General features: G+C 33.7%; 1 protein-coding gene and 1 non-coding gene across 4 annotated transcripts in view; one reads left to right on the top strand and one right to left on the bottom strand.

The window, feature by feature from the left end:
* LOC127842161 (uncharacterized) overlaps positions 1-975 on the top strand; it is a 60,381-nt gene extending 59,406 nt beyond the window's left edge. For all 3 annotated transcript variants that reach the window (XM_052371512.1, XM_052371514.1, XM_052371513.1), the window contains one exon: positions 1-975. This exon is cut by the window's left edge and continues 1,471 nt beyond it. The gene's annotated coding sequence lies outside the window, so the exon portion shown is untranslated.
* Positions 976-6,378: 5,403 nt separating this feature from the next.
* Positions 6,379-6,467, bottom strand: Trnai-gau (transfer RNA isoleucine (anticodon GAU)). The gene is given in 2 exon segments: positions 6,379-6,413; positions 6,431-6,467. It is a non-coding gene; the product is annotated as a tRNA-Ile (tRNA).
* Positions 6,468-22,530: the final 16,063 nt, after the last annotated feature.

Genomic DNA, 22,530 nt, shown 5'->3' on the forward strand with positions numbered 1-22,530 from the left:
GTCATATGGATTTGTGTTTTGAGTCATCATAGAGGCCTCTAAAGTTCATATGACATTGTGTTTTGAGTCATTTTAGTGACCTTTAAAGTTCGTATGATATTGTGTTTTGAGTCATTATAGAGAGACCTCTATAGTTAATATCACATTGTGTTTTGAGTAATTGTACTGACCTCTTTAGTTCAATTGACATTGTGTTTTGAGTTATAATAGTGACCTCTACTTTGAGTTTTGAGTCATGGTAGTAAACTCTTTAGTTCAAATGACATTGTGTTTCGAGTCATAATAGTGACCTGTAAAGTTCAAATAAGTTTCTGTTTTGCGTGATTGAAGTAAATTGTTTAGTTAAAATGACATTGTGTTTAGAGTCATTATACTGACCTTTACTTTGTGTTTTGAGTTATTATAGTAAACTCATTAGTTAAAATGAGATTGTGTTTAAATAATAAAAGTTAGTTCTCAATGGTTCATATGACATTGTGTCTTAAATCATGAAAGTGGTTTGTTAATTGTTAAAGTTACACAGTGTCTTGTCGGTTAAGTAAAATATAAATTGTTCGTACGACATTGTGTGTGTTTTTTTGCATTAAAGTATCCTCCCAAGTTCAAATTAACCCATATATGCCGAGTGGACTCTCCCATCATTCTAAATTGAATCAATTTATTTCCAAAATAAGGGATGTCTTGTATACTTATTTCTATATTTAGAATATTTCTTACGTAAATTCCTTTAAGCAAACAGCGCAGACCCTGATAAGACGCCGTATCATGCGGTGTCTCATCTGAGTAAACGCTGTTTGCCAAGGCCTTTTTTCTAGATGCTTGGCATAATTGGGTTAAATTGTCTTCAGTAATGAAAGTTACCTCTAAATTTTTCAAATGACATTACGTTTTGAATCGTTAAAATGGCTTATATATTGTTCATGTTATATTGTTTAATGTTTCGTTTAAGTGAAATTAAAAATGTTCAAGTTATAACATGTTATCTTCCATGAAAGTGACATTTAGGATTTGAAGCTATCTTGTGCTTCTCGATAATACCATATAAATTTTCAAGTTTGTCTGTGTTTTATTAATGAAAGTAAATCCCTGTTTGAAATATTGAATAAGTTTTGTTTTAAACCAATTACATGGTCCATGTGTTTTATAGTTCTCATACAGATTGTTACCAGTTAATAAGTCTGTTTATTCTCATTGAGTTTGGTTTGCTAACAAGAAACAAAGCGCAAACCGTTGATAATGACTGCAATAACCAACACATCGTAAATTATTTCTCTTCTATTACAAATGCATAAACAATTCGTATTTATAAAACAAGAACTTTTTGTCCCCTACCGGTTTCACCGGAGAGGACGTGTGGTTTGCGCTCTGTGCGTTTGTCTGTGAGTCTGTCTGTCTATCTGTCACACTTTTTTGGATCCTGCGATAACTTTAAAAGTTCTTCATATTTTTCATGAAACTTGAAACATGGTCAGATGGCAATATGGTGATTTTGCACGTGTTTTCATTTTGTTCCTACGTCAAGAATTCTGGTTTCTATGGCAACAAATAAAAAGTGACATTGGTGGAGCCGGTAGGGGACATATATTGCTTGGCAATAGTCTTGTTAATCAGTGGTTTGCCATTTTCCTTGATAAAAACGTAGACATGTGCATCCGTGACGTCAACACGCATAAAGGTCGGCGTGGTGTTATGGATATGGTGTCCGCCTAGCGACTGGCAGGTCACGGGTTCGATCCCCACCGTGGGAGCGTTCTTTAGATCCCCCCCCCCCCTAAAGACACTAAGCACTGGTTCTAAGCCCAGGAAACGGACTCGAGAGCGTTTATATAAGCCTTAGGCTTCCGATGCAATCGAGCTAAAATAAATAGGTTTAAACTAACACGCATAAAGAACCCATAATGGCGTTGATTTCATGAACAAACATTGAGAAATATAGATATGACGGCGTGTGATAATCTGTGTGTAGTGCACACTTACGCACATAAATGCTAATTAAAAGTAAATTTATCTACAAGTTAAAATTGTGATCACTTTAGATATAACACCCGTATAAATAATGCGTTTTATTGCGATAAGAAACGTAGAAAGGATTTTTTCCAAATGTTTGCTACATCGAGCGTTTAAGCACATGAGTTTAAATGAAAAAAATATGTTTTATCAACTTTCACAATATTTCATTCCGGCCATGGTTTGCTTCACAATAACCCAAACATATTTTAATTTATTTTCAATTTTTGCTAACAAAATGTTCAGTCTTTATCTTGGTTGATTTGGCGAAAGAAGAGAACAGATAGATGCAATATTTACCGGTGAGCATAAACTTAATCGTTAGGAGTTATTTAAGACTATGTGAATCTTACAGATGATCAGACTGTCAAATAATATTGCATTAATTATCAAATACAGGTTGCTATATATTTTATTCATATATCTAAAACCAGCATACTGATAATCTAAACATAATGAAAATACATGTTCAATGTAAAAGCTGATTATAATTTTTTTTTCTTCGAAATGAACCATACCAACAGTGTTAATTAAATGTGCTTTCTTTATTCCTAACAACTAAATTGTATCGAAAGTTAACGTTTTTTTAATAACGTTGTTAGATCAATGTGAAGTATTTTTATATATATTTAATTCACGATTTTTTGCAGTATACACATGTTGATATAACTAACATGGTATTGAATTAATAGCGTAATAGCCACATATAATGAAGAACACATATTTATATCGTATAATTGTATTTGTAGTGCACGATCAAACAGTTTAAATACGTATCCGTCAGTGACAACATACCAAGCCGTAACACCTTAACACCGGGCGTGTGTACGCGATCACCATATCGCAAATATGAATGCGCAGTGAATATTTTGCAACGTAATTTTCTAAACATAAACTCTTTGACGTAATCACGTGATTTTTTTGCTGTGTCTGATTTAGAAATAAATTAGAATTTAAATATATATCGTGGTGTTACTATAATCGTGCTATGAGGATAAATATAACTTGATGTAAGTTTTGATAGGTCGAAATAATAATAATTAAAGGAAAGACAGGAATAGCAGTGGAAATGACACTGTAAATCTGAACATTAGTAAGATATCAAAACAAAAAGGCCCGTCCAGCGATGAACATATTTCAGAAACTTCGTTTTCAGTAAGTGATTTACTTGGATGTACATATTCTGTATTATATGGTGAAAAGTCATTGATTTAATAAAAGCGTGTTTCTAAATATCCACGAACCCTGCAAAGCGCCAAAGGATACCACCATGATCGGCGCTCAACCAATATTGCAGGATGTTGCGAGTGCACTAGGAATAATAAGTGGGCGACTTACTGGAGTTGAGCAAAAATTACAATGCTTAGAAAACATGGATCAGCGAATCAAAACAATGGAAAAGGAGCTTTGGTTGGCTCTTGACGATAACGTGAAAAAGGTTGACGAGCGCGTTTCAAGGCTCGAACACATCTTAGAGGGGGCAGGCGTTGTGGCGGTACAGGTCACAAGTAGGATCGACGACCTTGAACGGGACAGCTTCGCGACGATCTCGTGTAGATGAAATCGCAAAGTATGCGAAACAATCTTGTATTCACTGGCGTACCGGAAGTGGATAAAGAGACGCCTTATATTACGGAGTCGATACTTCGATTACATATAAACGAGGCTCCTTATATTGAAAAAGAAACGGCGGATACAAATAAGTTCGAGCGGATTCATAGATCGGCGGGGGAGCATTACCGGGGAATATTCGATCGATAATTGCTAACTTTTCTTTTTTCAAAGACGACAGTGGAAACAAATCAATGGGACAGGATTCAACGTGTTTGAACAGCTGCCGCCGGAAGTGGTTGCAAAACGTAGGAGGCTGCTTCGCAAGATGAAGGCAGCGATCGTGGCTCGCGTATGACATCCTGTACGTCGACGGGCGACCAGTGCGCGACTAGGGACACGACAGGGGGAGAAAGTGACATTATTTCGTGGAATGTAAATGGAATTGTCGATTGCAAGAACAGTAATAGTTCCTTTGTAAATAGCGGTTGCATTGTTGTATATATTAAAGAAGAATTAGCTGATGGTGTTGGTATTGTAAAAAATCATTATGATACAATTGTCTGGTTAAAACTAGACCATACATTTTGTAATACCTCAGATGATTTTTATATTTGTGCAACGTATATCTTGGGGCGTGTCTCTTCAGTATATAACCTATTTAATGTGGATTTATTTGAACTTTTAGAAAATAAAATCTCTTATTATTCTGAATTTGGTTAAGTTTTTGTTGCTGGCGACCTCAATAGTTGAGTTGGTAATAAATGTAATTATATTGTACTTGATATAATTAATACTGTTAATGATGATGTAGATTTCTACCAAGACAAAGCCTCCGTTAGGGCCTCAGTAGATAGTTCACTGAATAATCATGGAATAACATTACTAGATTTATGTTAATCCACATGTCTGCGTAGTGTTACTGGTAGAGTTGGAAATAGCTGTAAGCTAACTTTTTATTAAAAAAAACGGTACTTCTGCCATCGATTATTTATTGGCAAATGAATACAGATTTGCAATTATTTCAGATTTTACCATGATTTTAAGGTATTTAGTGATCACATCCCATTACAGTTTTCATTATTATGTTATAACGCATCGTCTGAGAATAAGTCTTACACCGATGTTAAACATAAGTGGAACGATGCGTTACGTACCCAATTTCGTTCAGGGATTATTTGCAAGCTTCCTGTATTTAATTCTATCGTAGACAATATTGATTGTTCAAGTAGAACGTCAATTAATGACATGTTGAATAGTTTAACTGAAACCATCCGCAGTGTTGTCGATCCGTTATTCTCTTAAACATGTCCTAGTTTCCGTGTAAATAGCTGTATAATGAATGCCGATTGGTTTGATCACGAGTGCATTCATGCACAACATTTGTACCATGACGCTTTTCTTATTGTTAACTCAAGTAAATCAACAAGATAAATATTGATGCAAAGCATCAAAGGGCGTCGGGAATTTCAGTGTAAAAAGCACTCAATTAAGTTACATGGAACGATTTTTTCTCTTCTGTAAATATTAATATATTGGCCGATTATTTTAAACAAAATAGAAAAAGGTACTGGTATAAACATTATCTATTATTTTGTGTCATAACCCCCAAATAACCATTATTTACGATGTTGTGTTTTAACCACCAAATAACCATTATCTATGATTTTGTGTTGTAACCCCCAAATAATTCATAGTTAATTTTCTTAACATTCGGTTTCCTTTTTTACTGGCATCCGTGTGCAGTTTTCATTAATGGAACAGAACTGTGTAGGTTGCAAAAAACCAGCTTCATCTTGTAAGCGTAATTTCATAATTTTCTCAACTTCAAGGGGAGATGATTCTGAACTTATTCTTACGTTGCTCATTTACGATAGGGGTTGAGTACTCATTGATATGGAAACACTGTAAAAGTTTGAAAAAAAATTAGTCAAAACTGTAAATTGCATAAAGAAGCTGCATTTCACAATACTTTGAATTCAGCAAAAGATCATAATAGATTTATTGCTCCGATATTCATCATTTTCAATAGGGTTCGACTAATACTGATATAAAAACACTAAGCAAGTTTGGAAAGATTCAGACGAAAGTTGTGAAATCGTTTAAACAAGTGGAATTTGTTTATTTTATCATATTTAAAAGAAAAAATCTGAACTAATTGTCCCAATGTTTCTCATTTTAAATGAGGTAAAAATGCTCATTGATATGAAGACACTCTAAGCCTGTGCAAGTTTGGGAACAATCGGATGAAAAATTTGGACTTCAAACAACGATTTCAAAATTTCTCAAATTCTAAGAAAGATAACTATGGACGTAATTGTCGGATAATGCTCAAGGGCTCATACCGCCTGGATAGTAATACGTGTCGCGCTTCGCGCTCTATATGTGGTTCTTAAAAAAAACTCCGAGGAGTGTTTGACTCTAGGGAAACTGGTTGCTGGGACACAGCTCCTCCTTGATAAGCGGCTGCTTCCTTTATCGCAACTCATTGTTACAATCAATAATTCGTGTCGCGCTTCGCGCTCTATATGTGGTAGGGATAGTACTTAGGGCCTATGATAGACAGCCATAAAAATACATGTATAATAGATGTGTTGTTTGCATTTATTTGTTAATATTAAAACACGTGTATTTTTTATAAGATATTTAAGCGATGTAAGGAATTTTAATTAACATTGTCACCACGCGGCATCCATTAATTTTAATAAAAATGTCCAATTGTAGTAAAATGGATTTTAAAATCTCTACATAAAATAAAGCTTTATTAAAATTATTAACCTGACTGAACACAAATGGCCGGCCGCCGAACTGTTCCGTTCGTGCCGGAACCCGGGATTGAACCGGAGCCTTTAGATGATTGTTGCGTCAACAACATCAGTCTAATGCTCTCTCAACTGAGCTATTTCGGCTGACATCATTTATGTACTGCTATTTGGTGAAGTTGTGTATAGCGATTGTTATTATATGTATATTAATAAACGTATACATTGTACTTCCAATAAACTTGCTAGCGCGATAGGTCGTCAAATATCGTACTCCATTGATTCTCCACTAAATAAGCAAATTAGAAAAACCACAAAATAAATATATTTTGATTATGTTTTGTTTTTATACAAAACCAGAAAGTTTCGCGTATTTGCCCAGTCCCTGTGATCTTTCCCCTGTGATCAGTTGTGGATCAGTTATTTATTAAAACAATTAGCTTTGCATTATTGGCAATAAATGTTGTAATAAATGTAATAGGCACAAATGCAGTACATATTTACACTAATTTACACAAAAAATCCCCACTATGCAAGATATTCTTAAAACAAAAAATATATACATTGATCCGTAAAATTACTTCTCCTCCCATAAGCGAAAAAAATGCGTTACATACTAGTCGCCGCTCTCCAGAGCGACGCCAGTTATAAACAGAGAACGTGTATGCACAAGTAGGAGGTATTATAAAGACTTGATCCGCAAGAAGAAAGCCTGCTGCTATCGGCAAAAAATGTTGGAGATTGAAAATTGAGACATCACAAACCAAGAGATGCTTGGCAATTTTTCAAATAAAAAAATAATTCTCAAAATAACAAACCATTAGAAGATTTTTCACAGTTTTTCGAAAAGCTAAGTAACAGTGAGTCTGATTTTTGTGATTATGAAGCAGAAGTTTTTTGTTTAAATAATAATTTTAACTTAGAAAATTCTGTATTCCCAGAACTTGACGTACATAAATCTGTTGAAAAATTAAAAACGACATAAATCGACAGTTAGTGATTGTATTTTGAATAAATATTTTCATGAATGCAGTGATATATTGTCAGCACATGTGTGCGGTGTTTTTAACGGTATTCTTGTATCGGGCTTCTTTCCCGATAAATAGACAGAAGGTGTTATAATCCCTTTGCACAAAAAATGTGCTGTTAATGATGTAATTAACTGTAGAGGGATTACTTTCGTACGTTGCTTTTCAAAATTATTTAGTACGATCCTAAACAAGCGCATTGAAACGTTTTGCAACGAAACACTATTATATCGGATGCGCAGTTCGGATTTGGGAAAGGTTATTCAAATGTTGATGCTATTTATATCTTGATGTCGATTGTTCAAAATAATTTAAATGAAAGTAAACGTCTGTATGTTATAAACGTCGATATGTTAAAATGTTTTGATAGTATATACCGCAATTTATTGTGGTTGAAAATGTTTAAGTCTGGTATACAAGGTAAATTGCTTAGAATAGTAAAGGATATGTATGCGAATGTTAAGCCACGTGTAAAATCATGTTAATCTTATTCAGATTATTTAATTATGCGGTTGGACTGAGGCAAGGTGAAGTACTGTCGCCGATTTAGTTTTCTTTATTTGTTGAAGACCTTGAACTATACCTTCAAGACAACATGAACTCTGGTTTGTGTATAGATGATATTACGACTATTTTACTATTATTTGCTGACGACATGGTCATTTTAGGCAATTCACCTGCTGAAGTCCAGTCACATTTAGATAGATTGTATTTATACTGCAGTTCTTTGGGTTTAAATGTTAACACTGCTAAAACGAAAATTATGGTGTTTCGTAAGAGAGAAGGTTTAAACAAAATGAAAAATGGGCATACAGTGGTAATGACATTGAAGTTGTTGATAATGTTAACCATTTAGGCATAGATCTCAATGATATCGAAAGTTTTAAATTAAACCAAGAACATTTGGTAGCCCTCTAAGCAATGAATACATTATTGATAAAATGTCATGACTTCGCTATTAAACCAAAAATATAATGTAAGTTGTTTGACTCCTTTGTGGGTTCCATTTTGAATTATTCCGCAGAAGTATGGGGTTTACTAAGACTGATGACATTGAACGCATACATTTAAAATTTTGCAAACGATTGCTTCAGGTTAAAATAAATACATGTTATGTTGCTGTTTATGGGGAATTAGGTAGATATCCATTGTGTGTAAACAGGTTTGTAAAAATTAAAATATTGGTTTAAAATTCTAACCAGTGAAAAAATTATTATGAAAATTGTTTACAAACAATTATATAATAATTTCGGATACTTAAATTCGGATTATTCTAGCATAGCGCAACTTTACATTCGTTATTGTTAGCTATAATAAATGTAAGTTTTGGTTGTATATTTATATCTCTGATACACTTCTTGAAGTTTTATCTGACCCTAACTTCTGGAGAATAAAATCTGATAGCTGAATACTAAACATGTTTTAGCTATCCAATTCATTTCACACGATTATTAACCAAGTAAAGTCATGTCAATTTTATTGGCATATACATAAGTACATAGCCTACAACATACATACGACATGTAACAGCGGTGTAAATAAATGCTTATACATCATGATGATGAAAAGTGTGGTTTATATAAAATGGGCATGAAATAATAATCAATTGATGGTTTTGTGAATATTGACCAAAGTAACAAATGAAAAGTGAAACCAACTCGTAGACAACATAAACTAGATCAATGGTGTTGACATTGGTTGTCGTAATACTACACACACAAAAACAACAACAACAACAAAGAACACGAACAATTTATACATATATACTTCATTGATACTAATTGTGACTAAATCTTAGATCGAATGCCATTCTAGTAAATTTATCAAGGTTAATTAATATTTTCCTATTCGAAGTAGTCATGAGTTGCTTGAATTTTACAATAGAAGGCCAGTGTAATTATATTCAGGTAACAACAGTTTTCTTAAATCTCTATATACTGGACATATTAACAAAAATGGTATTAATTCTCAATTGCATTCATATAACACTATGTGCATACTCTTTCGCTTCTTGGAATATTTCTATATCTACCTTCTTCAATGAATAGTGAGTGTGCAGAACAGCGAAGACTAGTCAAACACATTATATTCCTAACATTTACAACAATATCTAAATAGTTTTTAAAATCAAACTTTGATTTGAACAAACGATCAGTATCAAGCTTGGGCAAGTTATCAATATCACCGGCCCATGCTTGTAGGCGGATATCATTTATACGTTGACAATAAAACCTTTGGGGAGCATCACCCGTCTACGACGGTTTCTTGTTTGTACTTTACTTTGTGCTTATAGTACAAACAAGAAACCGTCGGAGACGGGTGATGCTCCCCAAAGTTTTTGTTGGTCACAATATTGCAATATATATTCAGATAAAAGGAAACGTCTAGTAGTTGGAGGGACAAGAATTGCACTATATGTACAGTTAATGGAAAATGTCAAAGGGCCTTAACTCTGTAAAAAAACATCCGACCAGAACCGGCTGATAATATGCACATCTCCTCTTGGTAGTGAAGCTTCCCATAAAGTTTATTGGATTCCGGTAATTAATTGCTGAGAAATAGCCCGGACTAAAATTGTGCACGGACGGACGGACACACGGAAACACGCACAGACGGACGAAGCGGCACTATATGCTCCCCCCAAAAAAATTTGGGGAAGCATACAAAGACAATCATAATTCCTGAAGCAATATCTTGAGTTTATGACCCCAGTTAGAAATATGCGAATAAACGTCATCTAACTCTATCAACAATTTATTAAGTAATGCCTCTGGATTCTTCTTTATTTTGAACCAAAATTTATTAATGCGCAACTGTTTAGCACACTGAAAAGGAAGACGACCCACCTCGCCATACACTGCCGCGGACGTAGTTTGTGGCCGTATAGACAGTGTCTGTTTAAAAAATTGGACTTTCTTTATGTCGGGGCTTGGATAGAATCCCCAAATCTTGGTTCCGTATGTCAATATTGGCAAAATCATAGCATCAAAAAGACGTATTTTATCAGCAATACTAAACGACATTTTAGAAAATAGTTTATTTAGAGAAAACATTGCCGTTTGTTTAGATAAGGCTTACTGCGCTTTAAAAAATTGCCGTTCGAGGACATTGTCACACCGAAATAAGTAAACGTATATACTACCTCGTGCTTAATATTATTATATTTAACATCAATATTTTAAATTATATTGCCTTTATCAAAAATCATAAGTACAGTCTTGCTGGTGTTCACAGATATGCCCCATTTGCTACAATAGTCAATCAACCTTAGGGTGGTGCATTAGTCGAGTGGTCACACTCTGGTTTACCATTCCTGAGGTCCCCGGTACAATTCCTGGCCGGGTCACTGGAAATTTAAAAAATGCTCGTGTGTATCGGTGCTATACACTGAGCACGTACACGAACCAATAGATCCATTCGCAAAGAGCTTTGGTATCGCATCCGGATTCATTGTATCTCAATACTTTCTCTTCCATTTTATACAAAGATGGTGACGTCTCTACGTTATTATCACCTCTATACTAAGACGCATCACATTCCCCGTTTTTGGGGAATTATGCTTCCGCCAACGTAGTTCTGCGTAGGAATGAAAATGTTAATAATGAAAGAAAAATCTTTTTTTATTGTGTGTTAAAAACGGAATATTGTTTAAAGAAATGTTATTTAATAATGTTTAACTGTTATTTTTGATCTGAATCAAGACTGATAGTGATTATCAGAAGCTCGATTACCTAATCTACTTTCGCTTTCACTTTTCACTCGTAAAAGAAGTGCTACCCACAATTCCTTTCGCGTTAGTACACAGGTCAGTAAGACCGGTGTGTACACAATGCTGTCTCTTCTTCGTGCTGTCTCTTCAGCAAAAACAAAAGGACCCCATTTGAAATAAGTGCTTGCACTTTCATGGGTTATCATTGACTGCAAGGTAAAAATAAATATATAAAAATAACTATCCAAAAGACGCTAGAGTCCCGCCTCTGAGTAACAGAATAATGCTGTATCGTCAGCAAATTGCAGCGTGAATAATTTTATGTTGTCGATATTAACATATTCAGAAGAATCACTGTAAACAAAGTCATATATATCGTTTACGAACAATATAAATAATAACTGCGATGGAAACTACTAGGCGTTTCCTTTTATCTGAATATATATTGCAATATTGTGACAAATACAAAAACACAAACTTTGGGGAGCATCACCCGTCTCCGACGGTTTCTTGTTTGTACTATAAGCCTGAGATAATCACTAGTGATTATCTCGGGTTTGAAGTACAAACAAGAAACCGTCGGAGACGGGTGATGCTCCCCAAAGTTTTTTTTGCCAACGTATAAATGATATCCGCCTACAAGCATGGGCCGCAGATATTGATAACTTGCCCAAGCTTGATACTGATCATTTGTTTAAATCAAAGTTTGATTTTAAAAACTATTTAGATAATAATGTTGTAAATGTTAGGGATATAATGTGTTTGACTAGTCTTCGCTGTTCTGCACACTCACTATTCATTGAAGAAGGTAGATATAGAAATATTCCAAGAGGCGAAAGAGTATGCACATAGTGTAATATGAATGTAATTGAGAATGAATACCATTTTTGTTAATATGTCCAGTATATAGAGATTGAAGAAAACAGTTGTTACCTAAATATTATCTACACTGGCCTTCTATTGTAAAATTCAAGCAACTCATGACTACCTCGAATAGGAAAATATAAATTAACCTTGATAAATTTACTAGAATGGCATTCGATCTAAGATTTAGTCACAATTAGTATCAAGGAAGTATATATGTATATATTGTACGTGTTCTTTTTTGTTGTTGTTGTTTTTTGTGTGTGTAGTATTACGACAACCAATGTCACCACCATTGATCTTGTTTATGTTGTCTACGAGTTGGTTTCACTTTACATATGTAACTATGGTCAATATTCACAAAACCATCAATTGATTATTATTTCATGCCCATTTTATATATAGAGAATACTAGGTCGGTGCCGAATAAAGCAAAGTTTATTTTGCGAGGCTTAGAAAATCTTAACCACGAGCCTTGGCGAGTGGTTCAGATTTTCGTGCCGAGCAAGATAAACTTTGCTTTATTCGGCACCGACCTAGTATTCGATTTATCCCATCAATTTTCTTAGTCGTAAATTATTTCTTTAAACATAGAATAGGAAAATCGAACTAGACGGAAAATCCCAAAGATATTTTAAGCAAACATTGTTTCATTATTTTAATCGTGTCGAGCCTAATACATTACAAAAAGATCAGTAACCAACCTGTTTTTCGTTTATCATACCTCTACGTCCCCGATTTTTAAGAAATAATGAAAAAAAGACACTAAACAACTGCATCTTTAGCGTGAAACAACATGCATTGTGTCGTATGACGTATTAATGATGACGTCACGAGTACGCGCACTTAATATTTGTAAATAATGTTTATTTGCTTTTTGAGTTGCAGTATGTGTAAAAACTATATTACATCTTGGTATCAAATTGTTTGTTTTGTTAAATCTGATTCGATTTTACTAAAAATGATTACTTTATAGTTAATTCCGAGTAATATGAACATTCTTCGCCGCGCGTGACAGCTATATTTCAGCACTGCTGAAATAAAGGTAAATTTATTCCACCGTGGTTTATTTCGACAATGCACGTCTGATGATGGGATAAAAACCATACTTTTCATCAACATGATGTATAAGCATTTATTTACACCGCTGTTACATGTCGTATGTATGTTGTAGGCTATGTACTTATGTATATGCCAATAACATTGACTTGACTTTACTTGGTTAATAATCGTGTGAACGGAATTGGATAGCTTAAACATGTTTAGTATTCAGCTATCAGATTTTATTCTCCAGAAGTTAGGGTCAGATAAAACTTCAAGAAGTGTATCAGAGATATAAATATATAACAAAAACTTACATTTATTATAGCTAACAATAACGAATATAAAGTTGCGCATTGCTAGAATAATCCGAATTTAAGTATCCGAAATTATTATATAATTGTTTGTAAACAATTTGCATAATTTTTTTTCACTGGTAAGAATTTTAAACCAATATTTTAATTTTTACAAACCTGTTTACATTCAATGGATATCTACCTAATTCTCCATAAACAGCAACATAACATGTGTTAATTTTAACCTGAAGCAATCGTTTGCAAAATTTTAAATGTATGCGTTCAATGTCATCTGCCTTAGTAAACCCCATACTTCTGTGGAATAATTTAAAATGGAACCCTCAAAGGAATTAAACAACTTACATTATATTTTTGGTTTAATAGCGAAGTCATGACATTTTATCAATAATGTATTCATTGCTTAGAGGGCTACCAAATGTTCTTGGTTTAATTTAAAACTTCCGGTATAATTGAGCACAATGCCTAAATAGTTAACATTATCAACAACTTCAATATCATTGCCATTTTATGCCCATTATTCATTTTGTTTAAACCTTCTCTCTTACGAAACGCCATAATTTTCGTTTTAGCAGTGTTAACATTTTAACCCAAAGAACTGCAGTATAAATACAATCTATCTAAATGTGACTGGACTTCAGCAGGTGAATTGCCTAAAATGGCCATGTCGTCAGCAAATAATAGTAAAATAGTCGTAATATCATCTATACACAAACCAGAGTTCATGTTGTCTTGAAGGTATAGTTCAAGGTCTTCAACAAATAAAGAAAACTAAATCGGCGACATTACTTCACCTTGCCTCAGTCCAACCGCATAATTAAATAATCTGAATAAGATTAACATGATTTTACACATGGCTTAACATTCGCATACATATCCTTTACTATTCTAAGCAATTTACCTTGTATACCAGACAAACATTTTCAACCACAATAAATTGCGGTATATACTAAATCGACATCAAGATATAAATAGCATAAACATTTGAAGAACCTTTCCTAAATCCGAACTGCGCATCCGAAATAATAGTGTTTCGTTGCAAAACGTTTCAATGCGCTTGTTTAGGATCGTACAAAATAATTTTGAAAAGCATCCTACGAAAGTAATCCCTCTATATTTAATTACATCATTAACAGCACATTTTTGTGCAAAGGGATTATAACACCTTCTGTCTATTTATCGGGAAAGAAGCCCGATACAAGAATACCGTTAAAAACACCGCACACATGTGCTGACAATATATCACTGCATTCATGAAAATATTTATTCAAAATACAATCACTAACTGTCGATTTATGTCGTTTTAAATTTTTCAACAGATATAGGTACGTTAAGTTCTGGGAATACAGAATTTTCTAAGTTAAAATTATTATTTAAACAAAAAACTTCTGCTTCATAATCACAAACATCAGACTCATTGTTACTTAGCTTTTCGAAAAACTGTGAAAATTCTTCTAAGGTTGTTTTTGTTCAAATTATTTTTTTATTTGAAAAATTGCCAAGCATCTCTTGGTTTGTGCTGTCTTCAATTTTCAATCTCCAACATTTTTTGCCGATAGCAGCAGGCTTTCTTCTTGCGGATCAAGTCTTTATAATACCTCTTACTTGTGCATACTCGTTCTCTGTTTATAAATGGCGTTGCTCTGGAGAGCGGCGACTAGTATGTAACGCATTTTTTTCGCTTATGGGAGGAGAAGCAATTTTACGGATCATTGTATATATTTTTTGTTTTAAGAATATCTTGCATAGTGTTGATTTTTGTGTAAATTAGTGTAAATATGTACTGCATTTGTGCCTATTACATTTATTACAACATTTATTGCCAATAATGCAAAGCTAATTGTTTTAATTAATAACTGATCCACAACTGATCACAGGGGAAAGATCACAGGGACTGGGCAAATACGCGAAACTTTCTGGTTATGTATAAAAACAAAATATAATCAAAATATATTTATTTTGTGGTTTTTCTAATTTGCTTATTTAGTGGAGAATCAATGTAGTACGATATTTGACGACCTATCGCGCAAGCAAGTTTATTGGAAGGCGTAGTGGTACGAAAACGTAAAATGTATTAGTTTATTAATAGACATATAATAACGATCGCTATACACAACTTCACCAAATAGCAACAATCATCTAAAGGCTCCGGTCCAATCCCGGATTCCGGCACGAACAGAACAGTTCGGCGGCTGACAATTTTGTTGAGTCAGGTTAATAAATATAATAAAGCTTTATTTTATGTCGAGATTTTAAAATCTATTTAACTACCATTGAACATTTTTATTAAAATGAATGATGCCGCGTGGTGACAATGTTAGTTAAAATTTCTTACATCTCTTAAATATCTTATAAAAAATACACGTGTTTTTATATTAACAAATAAATGCAAACAACACATCTATTATACATGTATTTTTATGGCTGTCTATCATAGGCCCTAAGTACTATTCCTACCACATATAGAGCGCGAAGAGCGACACGTATTATTGATTGTAACAATGAGTGCGATAAAGGAAGCAGCCGCTTGTCAAGGAGGAGCTGTGTCCCAGCAACCCGTTTCCCTAGAGTCAAACACTCCTCGGAGTTTTTTTTAAGAACCACATATAGAGCGCGAAGCGCGACACGTATTACTATCCAGTTGGTATGGGCCCTTAAGCATTATCCGACAATTACGTCCATAGTTATCTTTCTTATAACTTGAGAAATTTTGAAATCGTTGTTCGAAGTCCAAAATTTTCATCCGATTGTTCCCAAACTTGCACAGGTTTTTTTTTATCAATGAGCTTCCAACCCAAACTCTATATGAGCAATATCGGACCATACGTCCAGAATTATGTCTCTTTGAATTTAAAAATAAAAGTAAAAAACTGCTTGGTTAGGTGATTATATCAACATTTTTCATCAGATTCTTTCCAAACTTAGAGTGTCTTCATATAAATGAGCATTTTTACCTCATTTAAAATGAGAAACATCGGGACAATAAGTCCAGATTTTTTCTTTTAAATTTGACAAAATTAAACAATTTCCACTTGTTTAAACGATTTCACAACTTTCGTCTGAATCTTTCCAAACTTGTTCAGTGTTTTTATATTAGTATTACTCGAACCAAATTGAAAATGATGAATATCGGAGCAATAAATCTATTATGATCTTTTACTGAATTTCAAAGTATTGTGAAATGCAGCTTCTTTATGCAATTAACAGTTTTCATTCAATTTTTATTCTAAACTTTTACATTGATTCCATATCAATGAGTACTCAACGCCTATCGTAAATGAGCAACGTAAGAATAAGTTCAGAATCATCTCCCCTTGAAGTTGAGAAAAATATGAAATTACGCTTACAAGATGAAGCTGATTTTTTAAAACCTACAAAGTTCTGTTCCATTAATAAAACTGCACACGGATGCCAGTAAAAATGAAAACCGAATGTAAATAAAATGAACTATGAATTAGTTGGGGGTTACAACACAAAATCATAGATAATGGTTATTTGGGGGTTATAACACAACATCATAAATAATGGTTATTTGGGGGTTATAACACAAAATTATAGATAATGGTTATACCAGTATCTTTTTCTAATTTGTTTAAAATAATCGGCCAATAAATTAATTTTTACAGTAGAGAAGAAAAATCGTTCCATGTAACTTAATTGAGTGCCTTTTACATTGAAATTCCCGACGCCCTTTGATGCTTTGCATCAATACTTATCTTGTTGATTTACTTGAGTTAACAATAAGAAAAGCGTCATGGTACAAATGTTGTGAATTAATGCACTCGTGATCAACTCAATCGTCATTCATTATACAGCTATTTACACGGAAACTAGGACATGTTTAAGAGAATAACGGATCGACAACACTGCGGATGGTTTCAGTAAAACTATTCAACATGTCATTTATTGACGTTCTACTTGAACAATCAATATTGTCTACAATAGAATTAAATACAGGAAGCTTTCAAATAATCCCTGAACGAAATTGGCTACGTAACGCATCGTTCTACTTATATTTATCATCGGTGTTAGACTTATTCTCAGACGATGCGTTATAACATAATAATGAAAACTGTTACTGGGTGTGATCACTTAATACCTTAAAATCAACCACGGTAAAATCTGAAATACTTGCAAATCTGTATTCATTTGCCAATAAATAATCGATGCCAGAAGTACCATTTTTTTAATAAAAAGTTAGCTTACAGCTATTTCCAACTCTACCATTAACACTACGCAGACATGTGGATTAACATAAATCTAGTAATTTTATTCCATGATTATTCAGTGAACTATCTACTGAGGCCCTAACGGAGGCGTTGTCTTGGTAGAAATCTACATCATCATTAACAGTATTAATTATATCAAGTACAATATAATCACATTTATTACCAACTCAACTATTGAGGTCGCCAGCAACAAAAACTAAACCAAATTCAGAATAATAAGAGATATCATTTTCTAAAATTTCAAATAAATCCACATTAAATAGGTTATATACTAAAGATTCAGGCCCCAGATGTACGTTGCACGAATATAAAAATCATCTGAGGTATTACAAAATGTATGGTCTAGTTTTAACCAGACAATTGTAATATAATGATTTTTTACAATATCAACACCATCAGCTAATTCTTCTTTAATATATATAACAATGCCACCGCTATTTACAAAGGAACGATTACTGTTCTTGCAATCTGCAACTCCATTTACATTCCACAAAATAATGACACTTTCTCCCCCGTCGTGTCCATAGTCGCGCACTGGTAACCCGTCGACGTACAGGATGTCATACGCGATCCACGATCGCTGCCTTCATCTTGCGAAGCAGCTTCCTACGTTTTGCAACCACTTCCGGTGGCAGCCGTTCAAACACGTTGAATCATGTTCCATTGAGATGTTTCCACTGTTGTCTCACTCTATGCTTGTCTTTGAAAAAAGAAAAGTTAGCAATTATCGATCGAATATTCCCCGGTAATGCTCCCCCGCCGACCTATGAATCCGCTTGAACTTATTTGTATCCGCCGTTTCTTTTTCAATATTAGGAGCCTCGTTTATGTGTATTCGAAGTATCGACTCCGTAATCTAAGGCGTCTCTTTATCCACTTCCGGTACGCCAGTGAATACAAGATTGTTTCGCATTCTTTGCGATTTCATGTACACAAGATCGTCGCGAAGGCTGTCCCGTTCAAGGTCGTCGATCCTACTTGTGACCTGTGCCGCCACAACGCCCGCCCCCTCTTTGATGTGTTCGAGCCTCGAAACGCGCTAGTCAACCTTTTTTACTCTATCGTCAAGAGCCAACTAATGGTCCTTATCCATTTTTTCGATTCGCTGATCTTTTTAAGCATTGTAATTTTTGCTCAACTGCAGTAAGTCGCCCACTTATTACTCCTAGTGCACTCGCAACATCCTGCAATATTGGTTGAGCGCCTGTCATGGTGGTATCCTTTGGCGCTTTGCAGGGTTCGTGGATATTTAGAAACACGCTTTTATTAAATCAATGACTTTTTCACCATATAATACAGAGTTTGTAAATCCAAGTTAATCACTTACTGAAAACGAAGTTTCTGAAATATGTTCTTCGCTGGACGGGCCTCTTTGTTTTGATATCTTACTATTGTTCAGATTTACACTGTCATTTACACTACTATTCCTGTCTTTCCTTTAATTATTATTATTTCGACCCATCAGAACTTACATGAAGTTATATTTATCCTCATAGTACGAATATAGTAACACCACGATATATGTTTAAATTAAAATTTATTTCTAAATCCGACACAGCAAAAAAATCACGTGATTACGTCAAAGAGTTTATGTTTAGAAAATTACGTTCCAAAACATTCACTGCACATTCATATTTGCGATATGGTGATCGCGTACAGACGCCCGGTGTTAAGGTGTTACGGCTTGGTATGTTGTCACTGACGGATACGTATTTAAACTGTTTAGCGTGCACTGCAAATACAATTATACGATATAAATATGTGTTCTTCATTATATGTGGCAATTACGCTATTAATTCAATACCATGTTAGTTATATCAACATGTGTATACTGCAAAAAACGTGAATTAAATATAAAAAAATACTTCACATTGATCTAACAACGTTATTAAAAAACGTTAAATTTCGATACAATTTAGTTGATAGGAATAAAGAAAGCACATTTAATTAACACTGTTGGTATGGTTCATTTCGAAGTAAAAAATATTATAATCAGCTTTTACATTGAACATGTATTTTCATTATGTTTAGATTATCAGTATGCTGGTTTTTAGATATATGAATATAATATATAGCAACCTATATTTGATCATAAATGCAATATTATTTGACAGTCTGATCATCTGTAAGATTCACATAGTCTTAAATGACTCCTAACGTTTAAGTTTATGTTCACCGGTAAATATTGCATCTATCTGTTCTCTTCTTTCGCCAATTCAACCAAGATAAAGACTGAACATTTTGTTAGCAAAAATTAAAAATAAATGAAAATATATTTGGGTTATTGTGAAGCAAACCATGGCCGGAATGAAATATTGTGAAAGTTAATAAAAATATTATATATTTCATTTAAATGCATGTGCATAAACGCTCGATGTAGCAAACATTAAAAAAAATTATTTCTACGTTTCTTATGGCAATAAAACGCATTATTTATACGTGTGTTATATCTAAAGTGATCACAATTTTAACTTGTAGATAAATTTACTTTTACTTAGCATTTATGTGCGTAAATGTACACTACACACAGCATATCACACGCCGTCATATCTATATTTCTCAATGTTTGTTCATGAAACCAACGCCATTATGGGTTCTTTATGCGTGTTAGTTTAAACCTATTTATTTTAGCTCGATTGCATCGGAAGCCTTAGGCTTATATAAACTCTCTCGAGTCCGTTTCCTGGGCCTAGAACCAGTACTTGGTGTCTTTGGGGGAGATCTAAAGAACGCTCCCACGGTGGGGATCGAACCCGTGACCTCCCAGTCGCTAGGCGGACACCATATCCATTACACCACGCCGACCTTTTTGCGCGTTGACGTCACGGATGCACATGTAAACGTTTTTTATCAAGGAAAAGGGCGAACCACTGATTAACAAGACTATTGCCAAGCAATATATGTCCACTACCGGCTCCACCAATGTCATTTTTTTATTTGTAACCATAGAAACCAGAATTCTTGACGTAGGAACAAAATGAAAATGCGTGCATAATCTCCATATTGCCATCTGACCATGTTTCAAGTTTCATTAAAAAATATGACGAATTTTTAAAGTTATCGCAGGATCCAGAAAAATGTGACAGACAGACAGAAAGACTCACAGACAAGCGCACAGAGCGCAAACCATAAGTCCTCTCCGTCGAAACCGGTAGGGGACAAAAAGTTCTTGTTTTATAAATACGCATTGTTTATGTATTTGTAATAGAAGAGAAAAAAATTAAGATGTGTTTATTGCAGTCATTATCAACGGTTTGCGCTTCGTTTTTTGTTAGCAAACCAAAACTCAATGAGAATAAACAGACTTATTTACTGGTAAACATTCCTTATGAGAGCTATAAAACACATGGACACTGTAATTAGTTTAAAACCAAACTTATTCAATATTTCAAACAGGAATTTACTTTTATAAATAAAACACAGATAAACTTGAAAATTTATATGTTATTATCGAGAAGCACAAGATAGCTTCAAATCCTAAATGTCACTTTCATGGAAGATAACATGTTATAACTTGAACATTTTTTAATTTCACTTAAACGAAACATTAAACAATATAACATGAACAATTTGTAAGCCATTTAAGGATTGAAAACATAATGTCATTTGAAAAAAATAAGAGGTAACTTTCATTACTGAAGACAATTAAACCCATTTATGCCTAGCATCTAGAAAAAAGGCATTGGCAAACAGCGTTTACCCAGATGAGACACCGCATGATACGGCGTCTTATCAGGGTCTGCGCTGTTTGCTTAAAGGAATTTACGTAAGAAATATTCTAAATATAGAAATAAGTATACAAGACATCCCTTATTTTGGAAATAAATTGATCCAATTTAGAATGATGGGAGAGTCCACTCGGCATATATGGGTTAATTTGAACTTGGGAGGATACTTTAATGCAAAAAAACACACAATATCATACGAACAATTTATATTTTACTTAACCGACAAGACACTGTGTAACTTTAACAATTAACAAACCACTTTCATGATTTAAGACACAATGTCATTTGAAATAAAAAAGGAACTAACTTTTATTACTTCAACACAATCTCACTTTAACTAATGAGTTTAATATAATAACTCAAAACACAAAGTAGAGGTCAGTATAATGACTCTTAACACAATGTCATTTTAACTAAACAATTTACTACAATCAGGCGAAACAGTACCTTATTTGACCTTTACAGGTCACTATCATGACTCGAAACACAATGTCATTTGAACTAAAGAGTTTACTACCATGACTCAAAACACAAAGTAGATGTCACTATTATAACTCAAAACACAATGTCATTTGAACTAAAGAGGTCAGTACAATTACTCAAAACACAATGTGATATTAACTATAGAGGTCTCTCTATAATGACTCAAAACACAATATCATACGAACTTTAAAGGTCACTATAATGACTCAAAACACAATGTCATATGAACTTTAGAGGTCTCTAAAATAACTTAAAACACAAATCCATATGACCTTTTGAGGTAACTATTTGGCTCAAAAAACAATGGCATATGACCTTAAAATGTCACTATAATTACTCAAAACACAATGTCATATTAACTTTAGAGGTCTCTATAATTATGTCATATGAATTTTGGAGGTCTCATTAATGACTCAAAACACATCATATGACCTTTTGAGGTCACTATTTGGCTCAAAAAACAACGTCATATGAACTTAAGAGGTCACTATAATTACTCAAAACACAATGTCATATTAACTTAAGAGGTCTCTATAATGACTCAAAACACTATGTCATATAACCTTTTGAGGTCACTATTTGGCTCAAAACACAATGCCATATGAACATTAGTGGTCACTATAATTACTCAAAACACAATGCCATATGACCTTTAAAGGTCTCTATAATGACTCAAAACACAATGTCATATTAACTTTAGAGGTCTCTATAATGACTCAAAACACAATGTCATATTAACTTTAGAGGTCTCTATAATGACTAAAACACAATGCTATATTAACTTTAGAGGTCTCTATAATTACTCAAAACACAA

Source organism: Dreissena polymorpha, chromosome 8, assembly GCF_020536995.1.
Source record: "Dreissena polymorpha isolate Duluth1 chromosome 8, UMN_Dpol_1.0, whole genome shotgun sequence".
Classification (NCBI taxonomy): domain Eukaryota; kingdom Metazoa; phylum Mollusca; class Bivalvia; order Myida; family Dreissenidae; genus Dreissena; species Dreissena polymorpha.